The sequence below is a fragment of the Triturus cristatus genome, chromosome 6 (genome assembly GCF_964204655.1).
Source record: "Triturus cristatus chromosome 6, aTriCri1.1, whole genome shotgun sequence".
In the NCBI taxonomy this organism is placed as follows: Eukaryota; Metazoa; Chordata; class Amphibia; order Caudata; family Salamandridae; genus Triturus; species Triturus cristatus.
This window is the reverse complement of record NC_140589.1, coordinates 906,576,026-906,593,338: the sequence shown is the minus strand read 5'-3', so window position 1 is coordinate 906,593,338 and position 17,313 is coordinate 906,576,026.

The window sequence follows — 17,313 nt, the reverse complement described above, 5'->3', positions numbered from 1 at the left end:
ATTACAAATACTAACGAAGCCTAGTAAGTACCACCTGACCTACACCACCTATTCCAGATGGGCCAATTGTTCACTAAGTCTGCATTTCCATTTTTTTTCAGCCATCAAATGCATAGATGAGATGGAGGACACATGCATACATTAGTGCATACATAGAAGATACAACAAATTGTGGGTTGGTTGCATGATTCTTATCTAGTTCTGCTACTGACTGACCATGCTAAGCCTACCACTCACTAAACAAAGTACAAAAGGTTCGACGGAGGACTGGGGTAAGCAGCACTCAGTGACAGAGGAGGCGTCATGCAGACCGCATAAAACAATTATTAACTTATACTAACAAACTAAACCTAGTATCCAATATCCATCCACCACTATTTCACAGTAGGACAATGGAAGGACTAGAGTCTCTCTAACAAATCGCATTACCTAACTTCAGTTCTGTAAAATAAACTCTTATATAATCAGCATCAGCACAAGCTAGCGCAAACTAAGTTGCAAACAAGTAAGAGTACCAAAGAGCACCTGGGTCCTTAAATCAAAGAACATTTTACTTTTTGGAACTTAATTTACCAGCAACGCTTGGCACGCAGCAGTAATCTTGTTGTTCATCAAATTTAATATACACAATAAGTTACTCACCAAGCCTGACGACCTCGACACCTAGCAGGTCCAACAGGTCCTGCTCCCGGTCCAGGATGTCGGACCACCGGTGGGCTAGTTGATTGTGGGTGCGCCAGACCCCAGAGCACCGTAACACGGCCCGGCGCACCTTCGCCCACCGACGGTGCCGCTCCTGGGTAGCGTAGCCGGAGCCGGGCCTGCCGCCTGCTGCCAAGGTCAAGGGGAGGTGGCGCTGGATGAAAAAAACAAGGGCGGCCACCTCCTCCTCCCCAAATAGTTGCCGGGCCTGCACCCCTGCAGGACGCATTCTGCCGCAAGGCAGGAGGGCCTTCTGTGCTCCTGCTGGTCCCTTGCCCTTGCCACTGGGACTTGCTGTGCCCTTGGCCATGGCTCTGGGGTGGGTGGGAGGCGGCAGAGAAAAGTTAGAAGGGGAAAAAAAAGTTAGGGGGAAGAAGATAGAAAGAACTTTATAAAAGTAACAAAAACACAGTAAAAGTAGAAATAAAATGGAAAATATAAACTTAGGCAAAGAGAGAGATAGGTAATAATTTAAAAAAGTCAGAAAAAATGTTTTAAAGACAAAGGATGGCAAAGATAAAGGGAGGATACCAAAGTAGGCCCAGAACCATAGCATAGAGTGAAAAACAAGATGGCCGCGCCGATTCGCGACCGCGTGGGTGAGTTTGCGCGATATTTCTCGCGTACATGTACTATTCATCGCGAACAAGTAAAATGCGCTCCCAAACACGTCAATGCACATCGCGAACACGCTATCCGCGACCCGAAACAGGAAATAAGACCTTGTGAGCGGGCGGGACAATAGAAAAACAAGATGGCCGCGCCCATTGGCAACTGCATGGGTAAGATCGCGAGATATATCCCCCGAGCATGCAAACAGCTCCCCAAACATGCTTACCGCACTCGCGAACAAGAAAAAGCCATCGCGAACAGGTTGCCACAAGCAACTACGCAAGCTCGCGAAGCTACGCGAAGGTCGCGTAGTGCAATGACATCTTCGCGATGCTTCGCGAAGCGCGGCTACGTGAACTACGCCCAGGGTTAATTGTATATATCATTTTTATAAACTTAAATATAAAATTTGAAACAGAGTCAAATACATCTAAAAATGTATTATAGGGCATTTAAAATGGTTGCAAGCATAAGGCTTAATCTAGTTAAAATGGTTAATAATGAAGGAGTACCACAATCGTTTCTGATATTAGGAATCACTGGAGGCTTGTTTTGGACAGAAATGTGGAAAAGACTGCCATGCGGGATAAACTCCTCAGGTTAAAAGATTTAGCTATAGCTTTTTGCTCCAGTTGATGGTAACCTGTTTTTAGACCGTGGAAACCAGCAAGGAGAAATTTCCTTTCTGCAGAATGAAAATCGTGGAAGAAAAATCCAATGACTCAGAGACAGGACTGAAAGATAAGTATAACTTGATATAGTTTAGTACAATATAGAGTAGCATTACATAACAGGAAATAACACATAGTATAGCATGTTTTGAGCAGAGCTTCAAGGATCACAAGTGCACAACAGCAACATCGCAGTGAGAATGCTTATGGCACATTCGCACAGTAAAATGTGAACCAGTTCTCCCCTATCAAATGCTCAGGTACATTTTCATAGCAAGGAGTGGAACTTGGTGGTAGGACAGACAATCTTCAGGAGTTGGTATGGTAGCAATGTGTTTTAGGGCAGGAACATTTTTTCTTCTTATTATTGCAATCACAGACATGCAATCTAAGGGCCTCATTATGAGTTTGGTGGTGCCGGAGCAGGACTGCCCCCTCCCGCACTCCCTCTGCCAAACCCATGTACAAACCGCCTGCCAGATTACGAATTTTCTCCAGTCTGCCGAGCGGCTCTTTGGTGTTCCCAGGTCAGTGCCTATGAAATAGGCACCGCAATGAGAACATCAAAGGCAGTACCTGCACGCATTGACTGCTGCAGTCCATGCCGTGCAGGTACTGGTGTGCATGGATACAGGGGGCACTGTGTACATCCACATGGTGTGAGGCACAAGGGGGTACTAGTGTGCATGGATACATGGAGGCAAATGTTGTGTCTCCCTGTGTGCATCCACATGGCGTGAAGCACCAGGGGGCCTTGTTTCCTCACCACCACATTTTCATGGCGGTTTCACCGCTATGAAAGTGTGACAGTTAGGACACTCGTAATATGCTTGGCGGGGCGCAGCGGGCCTGACAAGCATATCCGCAGCCTCAAGACCGCCGCGCCACCACCAGGGATCCCAGGCGGTTGATGTGGTGCCAGGGTGGCCTGACCACCTTGGTAGTACTGGGACGGTCAGAGGACCCCCACCACTGGCCCCGTGAGTTTGGCGGTCCCCTGACCACCAGACTCGTAATAAAGCCCATAGAATTATTTTTCCTGGTGAAGAAATTCCTTCATCGATGAACCAGTGGTATATAGGGATTATTTCAAGATCATTATTGATCTTTTAGCCTCATCCACACGCGTACACCAAGCCTTTTTGGAATAGATCAATTGGGTGGAAAAAAACTCAAATAGGAATGTGAATTCCCATAATTCTGTACCCAGTTCACCTCCCCTGAGCGCACCAAACATCCCATCACAACGCTTTGTGAAATTTGCAATACATTCTGATTTTTCATGGTAGAAAGTTCCATCCGCATGTTCAATTTCAGAGCATTAGATCCCACCATTTTCAATGGCAAACACGTTTTGTGGAATTTACATGGACTTTAGATTAAGCAAAGCAGTTGTAAAGCAGGTCAGTGATGTTCGCCGCTGCTTGTAATGCGTCCGCAGTCTGGGCCAGCATAACCAGCTCCTTGCAAATGAAAGGCGGCAGCATAAGGCAATATTAATACAGGGCGAGAAAATATTTCCTGTTAGAAACAAAACTTCTCTGCTAGTCTTTCATACTGCACATATCTAGGGTTCAATAAAAACCATGCACTTTTACAAGTACTAATAATATTTAACTACAGTGTTTAAGAAATCTGACATGCATTTCAACATGTGTTCCTGGTAATTAGAACTCTTTGTAAGTGTAAGTAGGCACCATAAAATGTCCGAGAACATATTGTACAGATGGGATCGCTGAATTTTCCATTTGAAATGAAATAATTACTCTGGAGTGGAAACTGTTCTAACTTGGCAAAGCACAATATGTTTGGGTGTTAGGTTTGGCGAGTCAGCAGTCCGTTTTTACAGTAACTTTAGATCGCACGATATTGTTAAAAGTCTATTCCCAGCACGTGAACCCCTTGTGCATTGGTTTTCCATCGCACTGCTGTAACTGCAAACATATCAGCATTATTAGGTTTTACAGTTCGCTCGAAGTCACTGCTCAGTGTCTTGTATATTAAAAGAACTTAAGATCTCTCCTGTGTTAGGGATCAGTGTCATGTTGGCAAATAGGCCATCATTCCTCTGCAGTCCTATCCAGATTACTCCAATTCAGAAATGATTAAAATAACACATGGCTTTTTTTTTCATAGCAGCAATTATTGAATAATTCTTTTAGACCTCAACATAATCTCCTAATGAGTATTTGACCATTTACCCGTTTGCATTCCACTTCACATTTTGGTTCAAGATCATTTCTTCATGAAGGCAGTGCCAATGGACAGCAACATTTTTGTGACCTAGTATATGGCATGTTTCCTGCACCACATGTTCCAACTCTCGTTCTCTTGGTCCAGGGCTTCACTCACCCTGTTCTATCTAGTACTTGTTGCTAGATGAGGGTCTGATAGTCTGAGACCCATCAAACTCGTGGTGGCGCGGCAGTGGCGGATCCAGCCACCCCCTTACCGGAGGTCCGCTTGCCCGACTACGACTTGGGCAGTCAGACCACACAAAGACCGCCGGCTCCGCCAGGGAACCGCTGTTTTCTGTTGTAAGAGTGGCAGTCAGAGGCCGCAATATGCTTGGTGGGAATCTCACAGGCTCGCCAAGCATATTACTAGCTTCCTCTCAGTCAGGCTTTTCATGGTGGTTCCACCACCATAAAATCCTGGCAGAGAGGAAATAAAGTGGGCCCTACAGGGCAACCCTGTGCCTCAGACATATGTTGATGCACACATGGGGCATAACATGTGCCCCCCGTGTGCATGTACATAGGTTCCTGCACGGCATGGACGTACAAGTGTAGGAACCTTGTGAGGCGTTCCCATTGTGGTGCCTTTTTAAGGCTCCTTCGATCATGGCGATGTTCTGATTTTCAAGTACGTATTTACTAAATAATATCTCTTAATAGTGAAATGGCCACTAAAAAACTAGAAGAAATTGCACAAGAACTGGATTCCTTCTCGACCTACAACCTAAAAAGGAAAACGGATAAAGTAAAGAAAGATATCAGGCTATTCTCACAGGAACGTTACAACAAACAAATGATGGACGGAATGCTGACAATGCAGACATTCTCCCCCAGTCAAGAGATCTGGGTTAAATCCATGGTTCTTTTGCCCACTACGCCACCCCAGTTCAGACATGGCCATATGCAAATCAGTCTTGACCCTGTGCCTCATGGGAACAGTCCAGCCCGAACTACCAAGCCATGTCTTCCCTGGACCGGAATCAAGCATCCTAGGACCGGTTTCTGGCTATCAGCCGTCATCAGCCAGGATAGCTTGACTCCAGTGGCGTAGTGAGCACGGGTCCCACGTCTGGGAATACCCATCCCACTTAGGGCTGGGTATTCAGTGTGGGAGGGTATGCTCAGACGTGAGTCCCTTGCTCATTGCACCATCAGGATTCAGGCAAGCCAGGTCGACGAAGGCTGTGATGCCAGAAACCGGTCCCCGGAAGCTTGTTTCCTTCCCAGTATAAGAATTGGCTTGGTAGTTTGGTTTGCCCTGTTCCCATCATGCACTGGGACAGGTACAGACTAATTTGCATGTAGCCAGGTTCTGAGCTGGGATGGTGCAGTGAGCTAAAAAACGGTGATGGATTAAAACCATGATCTCTTGACTTGGTAAGAGTATTCTGCATCATTCAGAAACTCTGTCCACCACCACCCCCTTTATCCCAAATCGTTTTTAACCACACTCAGTGTGGGAGGGTATGCTCAGACGTGAGTCCCTTGCTCATTGCACCATCAGGATTCAGGCAAGCCAGGTCGACGAAGGCTGTGATGCCAGAAACCGGTCCCCGGAAGCTTGTTTCCTTCCCAGTATAAGAATTGGCTTGGTAGTTTGGTTTGCCCTGTTCCCATCATGCACTGGGACAGGTACAGACTAATTTGCATGTAGCCAGGTTCTGAGCTGGGATGGTGCAGTGAGCTAAAAAACGGTGATGGATTAAAACCATGATCTCTTGACTTGGTAAGAGTATTCTGCATCATTCAGAAGCTCTGTCCATCACCACCCCCTTTTTCCCAAATCGTTTTTAACCACACTCAGTGTGGGAGGGTATGCTCAGACGTGAGTCCCTTGCTCATTGCACCATCAGGATTCAGGCAAGCCAGGTCGACGAAGGCTGTGATGCCAGAAACCGGTCCCCGGAAGCTTGTTTCCTTCCCAGTATAAGAATTGGCTTGGTAGTTTGGTTTGCTCTGTTCCCATCATGCACTGGGACAGGTACAGACTAATTTGCATGTAGCCAGGTTCTGAGCTGGGATGGTGCAGTGAGCTAAAAAACGGTGATGGATTAAAACCATGATCTCTTGACTTGGTAAGAGTATTCTGCATCATTCAGAAACTCTGTCCATCACCACCCCCTTTTTCCCAAATCGTTTTTAACCTCACTCAGTGTGGGAGGGTATGCTCAGACGTGAGTCCCTTGCTCATTGCACCATCAGGATTCAGGCAAGCCAGGTCGACGAAGGCTGTGATGCCAGAAACCGGTCCCCGGAATCTTGTTTCCTTCCCAGTATAAGAATTGGCTTGGTAGTTTGGTTTGCCCTGTTCCCATCATGCACTGGGACAGGTACAGACTAATTTGCATGTAGCCAGGTTCTGAGCTGGGATGGTGCAGTGAGCTAAAAAACGGTGATGGATTAAAACCATGATCTCTTGACTTGGTAAGAGTATTCTGCATCATTCAGAAACTCTGTCCATCACCACCCCCTTTTTCCCAAATCGTTTTTAACCACACTCAGTGTGGGAGGGTATGCTCAGACGTGAGTCCCTTGCTCATTGCACCATCAGGATTCAGGCAAGCCAGGTCGACGAAGGCTGTGATGCCAGAAACCGGTCCCCGGAAGCTTGTTTCCTTCCCAGTATAAGAATTGGCTTGGTAGTTTGGTTTGCCCTGTTCCCATCATGCACTGGGACAGGTACAGACTAATTTGCATGTAGCCAGGTTCTGAGCTGGGATGGTGCAGTGAGCTAAAAAACGGTGATGGATTAAAACCATGATCTCTTGACTTGGTAAGAGTATTCTGCATCATTCAGAAACTCTGTCCATCACCACCCCGTTTTTCCCAAATCGTTTTTAACCACACTCAGTGTGGGAGGGTATGCTCAGACGTGAGTCCCTTGCTCATTGCACCATCAGGATTCAGGCAAGCCAGGTCGACGAAGGCTGTGATGCCAGAAACCGGTCCCCGGAAGCTTGTTTCCTTCCCAGTATAAGAATTGGCTTGGTAGTTTGGTTTGCCCTGTTCCCATCATGCACTGGGACAGGTACAGACTAATTTGCATGTAGCCAGGTTCTGAGCTGGGATGGTGCAGTGAGCTAAAAAACGGTGATGGATTAAAACCATGATCTCTTGACTTGGTAAGAGTATTCTGCATCATTCAGAAACTCTGTCCATCACCACCCCCTTTTTCCCAAATCGTTTTTAACCACACTCAGTGTGGGAGGGTATGCTCAGACGTGAGTCCCTTGCTCATTGCACCATCAGGATTCAGGCAAGCCAGGTCGACGAAGGCTGTGATGCCAGAAACCGGTTCCCGGAAGCTTGTTTCCTTCCCAGTATAAGAATTGGCTTGGTAGTTTGGTTTGCCCTGTTCCCATCATGCACTGGGACAGGTACAGACTAATTTGCATGTAGCCAGGTTCTGAGCTGGGATGGTGCAGTGAGCTAAAAAACGGTGATGGATTAAAACCATGATCTCTTGACTTGGTAAGAGTATTCTGCATCATTCAGAAACTCTGTCCATCACCACCCCCTTTTTCCCAAATTATTCTCACAGGAACGGACATATCCTTACCTTATGTTCAACTTCTATAACATGTCGGATATGAATGGACCCAACAATAGCAATAGGAGATGGGGCAATAACAAGAAAGTCATCACCTTCTCTGATACGACTGACTCGGAAGGTGAAGGGTCCACTGACTATGAGACTAACTATAACCCGAATTTCCAACCACGACATGAATCCTTAGATAGGCCAGCCATGCCTGATCATTTTTTAGGCAATCGGAGAGGGAACTACCGCCCCAGGTCCAGAACACCGCGAATGAGGAACTACCATCAGGCTCAGGGCCAACCACAGATGTATATCCAAACCAGGCACAATCAGTACTGGAAAACACAGTAAATATACCAGTGTTTAATCTCTCCACCACCGATGTTGACGTTGAATCCTTAACTCTTCTCTCCAGGGGTTTATCATTTGTCCCCACATCTTCCTTCAATAAATTTGAATTCATGAAGGATCTACATTCGTTTTTCAGGAAAATTAGACTAAAACATTTTTTCATGAATAAACCTACCCCAGACTTGGGAGACAATCTTTCTGGACTCAGACCCCCATCTGAGTTTACGCCTTGTCTAGACCTTGTCGGTCCGGAGGTAGGCATTTTTGAGAAGGTTGTTTCATCTAAAATTTCTAAAATTTTAAAGAGCATTCCTAAGTCTGTTAACAACTTACCTTCTAGTGAACAGAAAGCCCTGAAATCCCTACAAGACAATAAGCAGTTGATTATCAAGCCTTGTGATAAGGGAGGGGGTATTGTTGTTTTCAATACCTCTACCTATATTGAAAAAATGAATACTCTCTTGTCGTCCACTAGACACTATAAATGTATTCTGAGAAATCCCGAGACCAATCTCAAACAACGCATCCTATTGATGGTGAAGGCTGCAGCAGATGAGAACTTCATCTGCACCAAGGAAGCTGAATTCCTGACACCCAACTATACCCGAATGCCCATCATATACGGTGTGCCAAAAACCCACAAAAACACATTGGACCCCCCCCTTAGACCTATTGTTTCCACCATCGGCTCGGCCATTGAACCTCTCTCCAAGTACGTCGATTGCTTTTTGAAACCCCTGGTGAGCAATCTTGAATCCTACGTGAAAGATACTGGCCATTTCATTTCCAAGATCGAGAACACTCCTTTTGATCCAGATAGGGAATTCTTGATCTGGAATCCCTATATACCAACATACCCCAGGAGGGAGCACTATCTGTTCTAGAAGAGGTATTGGCGATGGAAACTGAAATCACCAATGCCCCATTCATCATTCAATGCTTAAAGATGGTGCTATATGAAAAGTATTTTGAATTCAATGGCAAATACTTTCACCAGATCCAGGGCGTTAGCATGGGGGCATCTTGTGCCCCCAGCATAGCATGCCTTTACATGGGTAGATTCGAACAGATTATCATCTATAATGACCTGGCACCGTTTTATGAGAACGTCGGGCGTGGTCACGCTTCATTGATGATATATTTTTTATCTGGAGTGTTGACAATAGCTCACTGAATGAATTCATTGCCTGGTTGAATGCAGCTGATATCAACCTCAAGTTCACCGCCCATGTTAGCAACACCAGGGTTGAATTCCTTGATGTTTGGGTTGAACATCAGCAAAACAGCTTATGCGTGTCCTTGTACATAAAACCTACTGCCAGAAACACACTGCTACAATATAGCAGCTACCATCCTAGAAGCCAGAGGGACAGTATTCCCTTTAGCCAATTCCTCCGTGTCCGGAGGAATTGTTCCCACATGAATTACTTTTTACGTCAGGCGGAAAACCTCAAGTCTAAGTTCCTGAGTCGTGGATACCCTCAGAAATTGATCAAAGACTCATTTAAACGAGCCAGATATTTCAATAGAGATTCCATGTTTGAACAGAGGACTATCAATCCCATGGATAAGTTGGTATATGTTACCAAACACTCTAACATCAACAACACTATCAGACAAACCATCAATTCATCATGGCACCTATTGAACATGGGCAACGATGGGATGAAAATCCCCAAACCGTTGTTCGCCTTTCGACGAAACAAGAATCTGAAAAACTTTCTCATAAGAGGGAAAATCCTGGAGGAAAAAGTGTTAACTCAGACCTCCATCTCTGGACTTAAACCCATTAAAGGTAACCACCGCTGTGGTACATGTCAGGCATGCCCTAATGCCATTGTTGGCGATACCATTAGTACCAACAACCGATCCATTACCCTCCAAGGGATGTCAACTGTCGCACCTCCAATGTTGTTTATATCATTGCATGTCCATGCGATCTTATATACATTGGTGAAACAGGCCGCGAGATCCGAATCAGGATCTGTGAACACAAATCCAATATTCGCACAAAAAAAACCACTCCGCCCCTTGTCAACCATTGGCTGGATAAAAATCACACTGACAAGGACCTCAGATGGTCCATCCTGGAAAAAATACGCACTCCTCCTGGAAGAGATCCAACGTCTATCAGAAAAAAGAGGGAGACATTCTGGATCTTCTACTTTGACTCAGTCGACCATGGGTTGATTGAAATGATCCAGTGGGAGAATGCTATCATGTAATGCCTTCTCCACCCCTGTACCCCTCCCCTTCTGATCTCTATCAGAAGTTTGTTGCTCATGCACCTTAGACCCTAATTTGGGAATTACGTGCTATATCTGATGCTAGGATTTTGGCTTGCTCTTAATGACCCATGAGTGGTGTCCTTTTATTCGTTACGCTCTGTTTTCTTGGACTATGATCCGTCAGTTTTAACGGACCTGATGCTTCGTTCCTACCTAGCCGCTATTGGGCGCTTGTTCTATACATTAATCTCTCTCCTGTAGTCCTCGTTTTAACTCGTATCTGACATTTATCTGATTTTGGTTGCTCACACACCTTAGACTCTTAAATAGCTAACATGCACCCTACTTTATGCCAGCATCTACGAACCTTTTGCTTCGTTCCAATATGGCCACCATTGGGCGCCTTCGTTACATATTAGTTTCACCCCTGCAGTCCTCTCTCTACTTGTATCTGCTTTTTCAGCCAGGAATCCTCCAATTGGCCTGTGAGAACTCCTTTCCGTTCACTTAAGGAAGCCCTCTGTTAGTATAACCAGCTGAGGCGTCCGGGCTGGTTCATCCGACGAATCGCTGACGGTTCTATAGACTCCCGCTCCAGGATTCTCAAGCAGGTATGCAGCGTTGCGAGATCCGGTTGGGTGTGCTTTACCGGGATCATGGGTGGATATATACCCCTTCCCCCGCCGGGGCCTTTGTTGATTATGTTTTACCTCCCCTTTGTTTAGCCGCCTCTAGCTGCCATCGTTCATACCTGACCTTTATGCCCTGGCTGAGGTTGCCCCTATCAGGTGTGTATTTGTTATGTCGTGTCCATCTTGTTTGCCAATCCTCCCAGTGATTCTTGCGCTGCTCACACACCCCCTATGACGCCATTAGCCTAACTTCCACTGCCCCGTAAAATCCTACAGTGTCCGTTTGGCTGTTCGTTGTTCATTTCTGCCTATATTCAGCAACGTCATGCCTGTTCATTTTATTTTATATATTGCAGGAGATCCCTGAGATCCAAGAGAAAACTTGCTCCTCTAGCGTTTTTCCGCCATCATTTTGCCACGAGCTCCCCTGCCTTACAAACTGTGTTTTTATTCGAATCCTCTGGCTCCTTCGATCATGGCGATGTTCTGATTTTCAAGTATGTAGTTACTAAATAAAATCTTTTTTCTAACCTATTAGCATAATGGCCTTTTTCCTAGTGAAACAATTGGTTCTGGAATTATTTCATCAATTCCTGCCCCATGTGTTTTCCCCCAGACATGAAGGCAGTCGCTGTTAGCTCCCTGTATCTTACCGTGCCCTGAACATGCTGATCTTGTCCGGACTCTGGCATATAAATCTGTGAATGAACCTGGCAGGCCACCCCTATTGAAGTGGAGAATTCTCCTGACATATTGAGTATTTCTAACACGTTGATGACGTCTACTCTGACCCCCATCCTGCTGGTTGGATTTTAAGTACGTAACACCCAGTGTCTTTAGCTATCTTGTACACTTACTTTTATATCTGCACTGTATGTACCTTCTTTGGGTCCTGCGTTCGTTGTTAGCTCACTGGTGTATTTTTATCCTGCCGTCACCAATCGCTTATGCAACCTACTCCCCGGTGTACCGTTTTCCTAACCCCTGTCTGCATCACACACTAGGATCTGTTCACGTATGGTGAAATATCTTTTTTTATTGGAGGCCTGCCGTCACATAGTCTCTTCTAGGTACCTTTTTGGACCTTATATAAATATATATTTATCTGGTAGTGATATCCCTTTTTCTTACACCTAATGGAGCTCAATTGAATGGACTAAGCGGTTTGCTTAGATTTTATGTATCAGATGTCATATATCAATATGCGATTTCCTTTGTTAAATTGTTTGTAGGTTATTTACGTATGTTTTATTAATCCTAGGTACTATTATTGTCCCTCACTCTCCATTGGTCTTCGCCCTGATGAAGGTGGGACCCACCACTGGGTCCAATACCGAAACGCGCGTTGGCGCCTGAACTTTCGGCTCCTTGCTCATCCCATATCTCCTCTTTACATCTCAATGATATATGAGCTTACCACCCATACAATCTTATCTGGACGTTTTTTTCCATCCTGACCGGATTTGATGTGCGGTATGCTTGTTGAATGAATGTTTGCTATATGAGTTGAGCTATGTGTGGGACATTTAACATGTTTTAGATATATCATTTTGTTGTTTGTATTATTGAATATTGAATGTTTGTATATGCAAATATCAACTTAAAAGATTTGAAAACACTTCATGTATAAAAAATAAAAATTGACTAAAAATACATTTCTATTTTCACTCTTTCTGTCTGATGCATTTACCCTTCTGTTCGTTCAGCTCCAGTTGAGTGTCCGTTATATGTAGGGACCTATCCTTCAGGCCCTTTTATCTTTGGGAGGTGGTTTTTCTTCCTTTAGCCTTTTTAAAAGGCCCCACTGCCTTTTAAAGGGCACCTTAGGGGGAACTATCACACCGCCCGCCAACCTGCCTGCCAGACCCTTGAAAAGTAGTAATATGGCAGGAGAAACAGTCACCAATTCAGAGAGAAACTGGCCCAAGGAACCGGCCAATTTACAGTGAATGTGTCGCGCTCCCCTGACGCTCACAAGTCAAACACCGCTGCTTCCGCAGAGGTGACCTTCGGTGGAGCGGTGGCACGGCGTTGTGCACCACTGCACCACCACTCTGCTGTAAGGTTGTAATTTGGCCCTATGTGTCCTGTAAGAATTTCTTCAGATCAAGTGCATAGATAAATCGTTCATGGAATACACTGTTTTCTCTGCTGTTGTGATGTTGCCATTAGAAAGCTACTACTAAAAACGTTTCAGGTTTCTTAACAGTTTATTGTCATTTGCACCCTGTTAATGAGTTTGAAATAGGGAAATGAGTTTGGCTATCTGGTAGGGGTTGTGCACCTCTTAGTACCTCACTAAAATTGACGAGTCCAATGGAATCATCTTGATCGCATAGTGTTAGGATGAATTACAGCACCAAAAAGGACTTGTGAGGCAGCCTTTCTAGCTTGCATGGAAAAGCTACAGAAGGGTGTAGGCATTGGAAAAGTGTGGAATTCCAAAATCTACAGGTTGGCAAATATTTGGGTTCTATGTCAATGTACTTGAGTATTTAAAAAAATTGCTCACTCCTAGACTCAGCGTTTTCATCATTAAAACATGTTGTCTTTTCTAAAAAAGAGTATTGTAGGAAGCTGGCTCTCTATATAGCGTACTAAAACAAAGTACACTGTGCAAAGAGTCCAGTGGATCCCTTATTGTTATACAGAGGTAAAAGTAGATAATATTAATGCTCTATTTGTGGTAGTGTGGGCAAGCAGTTAGGCTTATCAGAGTGTAGTGTTTAGCATTTATTATACTCTCTGAGGTAATACATGAGACACACACTAAAGAACAAATCCAAGGCCAATATTTAAAAATTACATTGATTTTCTATATTTTTCAGAGCAAGAACTTCTTTCTAAGGTAAGTACTTTTGAAGTTATTCATTTTTAAAGTTCTCAAAAGAAAGCACTGTTGTGAGCAATTGCACACAATAGAAGTCAATGGTAGAAAATAGGAAAAGTCATTGAAAATCACACAGTGGGTTCTCAAGGTTCACCTTCTTGATTCAGGTAAGTAGTAAGGCCAGGTCCAATGCTTAAGCAGCAGAAGTTCAGGAGCTTCCCGGATTTGGCTGGGAGCATGGTGCTGAGGTCTTTGGTAGCAGGCGTGCTACGAAGAAGGGGGCCACCTGAAACACATTACACAGCTGAACTTAAAGGTAAGTCTAGGGGTCTAGGGGGTCCCACTCAAGGGAGCAGGTTGCATTGCTTCATGACCATGGGAGCACAGCTAGTTTGTTGTTACCCAGGCCGGATGGGCTGGGTACAGGGCGGATAATGCAGCCAAGCGTTATGCGTCAAGATGGTCCTCTCGGTCAGGGCCAGGCAGGTTGCAGAGGCGATTCCAGGACAGCTGGGCCACTCATGGAGCAAGTCTCAGGGGTCTTGAAGTCCTTGAATGGCGGCTGTGTCGTTGAAGTCTGGATTGGACTCTTTCTTCAAGGCCTTCGGTGCAGGGGGTCTGGTACTCTGGGTCTTGGTACAGCACGGCTCTGGTAGATCCTGGTGTCCTCTCACTTGGTGGGGGGGACAGACCTGATCCTTCGGAGCTGATGTACCTCTTCTTTATTGGGTGCTGCATCAGAGTCCCCAGGAAGCAGCAAATAAGTTAACCAGATTTCGCGGTTCGGTGCTTTCTGGCTGTAGGGGAGTGGTTCCTCTACTCCAAAGGAGGCTCTCTGCAATTTATCAAAAGCTGGAGGTGCTCCAGGGTTCTTTGAGGCCTCACTGTTGCAGAATGAGATAGCACACCACGGTTGTTGAGTCCTAGAAGAAGCAGGCAGGGTTTGGTGGCAATTTTCTGCAGCAGGTCTTCAGATTACGGGTCAGCAGCTCTTCTTTGTCTGTTGCTCTTGTTAGGTCCATTAGACCGAAGATGTAAAGTCCAGGGATGGCACCTAATTACTACATTTAGGAGTGTTAAAGGGGGAGTAGGTAGTAGGCAGTGGGCTGCCTACCTTTAAGGTATCCACATCACCTACCCCACCTTAGGGATGGTGCTGGCTGAATGTGGGCACATCTTCTAATTTAACTAATTTTCCCACTTGTCCTTATGCAAAATGTGGAGCAGGAAAGGGGGGGTTGGCATCCTCAACTATCTGGAGATGCCTGGCTTGCACTCCGAAGGCATCACCGCCTTTGAAGCTTACCATCTTGGAATGTCTTTCCTGCCTGGAGTATGTATGAAGCACCTCTGCCCAGAACAGGCTTTGTTCCTGGCCTCTGAGAGTGCGGGCACTCACCCCAAGAGGTAAGAAACATGTCTAGTGATGGCAATCTTTGCTAAGACTAGTCAAAGAACACACCAGTGCTTGGTAGGTTTTAGGAGACCCTCTATAGGATCCTCTGTGTGCATTTAATAATAAATCCCACACAGGCATCAGTGAGGATTAATTAAGGTGTAATGTTTGTTAGGGTACAGTTAAGCCATTGTGATGGTAGGGGACTCATACTGACAAGCCTGTGCACTCTCTATGGCATCCCTGTTCACTTACAATATCCAAGAATGGCTTAAGTATTGTAGGACCATATCTGCTCATGCAGATATGTCCACACATGGGATACAGTGCACCCTGCCTTAGGGATATAAGGCATGCAGTAGGGTTGACTTACCTATACCTTATGCAGTGGATGTGGGCATGGTACACAGGACTGTGTGCTGTGTTGACCCTTTGGTTTTCTCTGCACTAAGACACACAGCCTGCAATGGTAGTTTGCATGGTCTTGGTGAGGCACCTCTGAGGTGGTATAATTTGTGCTGCAACCCCAGAAGACCCTCTTCAGTTCCAATGCCCTAGGTACCTGGGGTACCATTTACTAGGGACTTATAGGGGTGGCTGAAGTTGTGGCGATCGTGGGACAGTTTTAGGAAAGAGATCTGGCACTGGGAACCTGGTTAGCAGGGTCCAGTGCACTTACATTTTGAAATGACATCAGGCATCAGGCAAAAAGTGGCGGCTAACCATGTCAAAAGAGGCACTTTCCTACAAGTATCATTTAGGTTTCTCTGTCACTCAGAACTAAGGCATGCATGGAGAGCAAAGGCTAACACCACCACTTGTACACCACCACTGCACTGCATGTCTCACTTGCTGTTAACATGAAAACTGGTCAATTGTTCAGTAACAGGAGGTAGGAGGTCTGCAGTCTCTAACGACCTAGCCAACTTTGGTACCCCAAATTCACCTTGCATACGCCCACTCACTTATACAGCTAGCAAAAAAAGCTGTCACTTATGAAAAAATTCTGACCTATTGGCTTTATCTGCACTTTTTCAAGTGTTGTAATTTGTAAGTCTCCTTGTGGGAAACCAAAGGGGCAGTACAAGTAATACTTCTCTACTTAGAACACTAACCATTCAATTTCACTGTAAGTTAGTTTGGTGAGCAGCCACCCGCTCATGAACAAAGCATGACTGAAATCAAGTAACCACTAACCACACAAGAAAGACAAAACACTTGGGAATCACTAGCTAGTTTCTATATGCTTTGCCAAATGCTTGTCAAGTGATTTGCAAGTTCAGCAAGACCTGTGTTGTTTTAAAATTCACTCCGATTTCATGTTCTTGAATAGATTCTGAAGCACAATTCATAGACATTTTTGTTATTTTTTTAGGTCTGGGCAGAGTTTGCTGAGTTCTGCTCTGTGGAACTCGGTGAAGTGACCAAAAAACTCTGCTGCACTACGTGAAGTTCCGCAAGCAGCGGAGTGCATTAGAGCGCGCAGTTCGCGCTGTCTTAATACCTGGTGTTTCTCCCGTGTGCTATGCAGAGCGCGGAGTGGGAAAAGCTCTGCAAACTCCACGAGCAGAGCCCAGCAGAAATTCAAACCCAGGCCTAATTTTATTTCCTTAGAAAAAGTAGATGACAAAATGACAGGTCAATTCAGTCTGGTGGGATTTTCAAAGGTTTGAATATTTTATATCAATCAATCAAACAGGATTTGTAAAGCGAGGGTACTCTACAGAGCTCGAGGAGAAGGTCCTTCCAGGTCTTGGCAAATTGCACTTTTATCTTCAAATCAAAGAAAATGCTTATTGTTCTGAAGCAATACCAGATTGTCTCACGCAGGTGACAGACGCATCAATAACTAGTAGCATCCTTTTAAATTGAAATAATCTGTTTCTGATCTCCAGAATCTCTCACCCGACCCCTGTCTGGTGATCGCTTTAAACCGGCATCTCTGCTGTCTCCAATCTGGGCACACATGTCAACCTTTCATCGACTGAAATGCGCCTTGTTTAGTCCCCAGCTGTGCAAATTCTCCGTCCATTATTGCACGTATCTAATTTGTACAGCATAACATTGATGGTTAGAGTTTTAAGATGTTTCATCAGCAAACATGCGCTGAAAA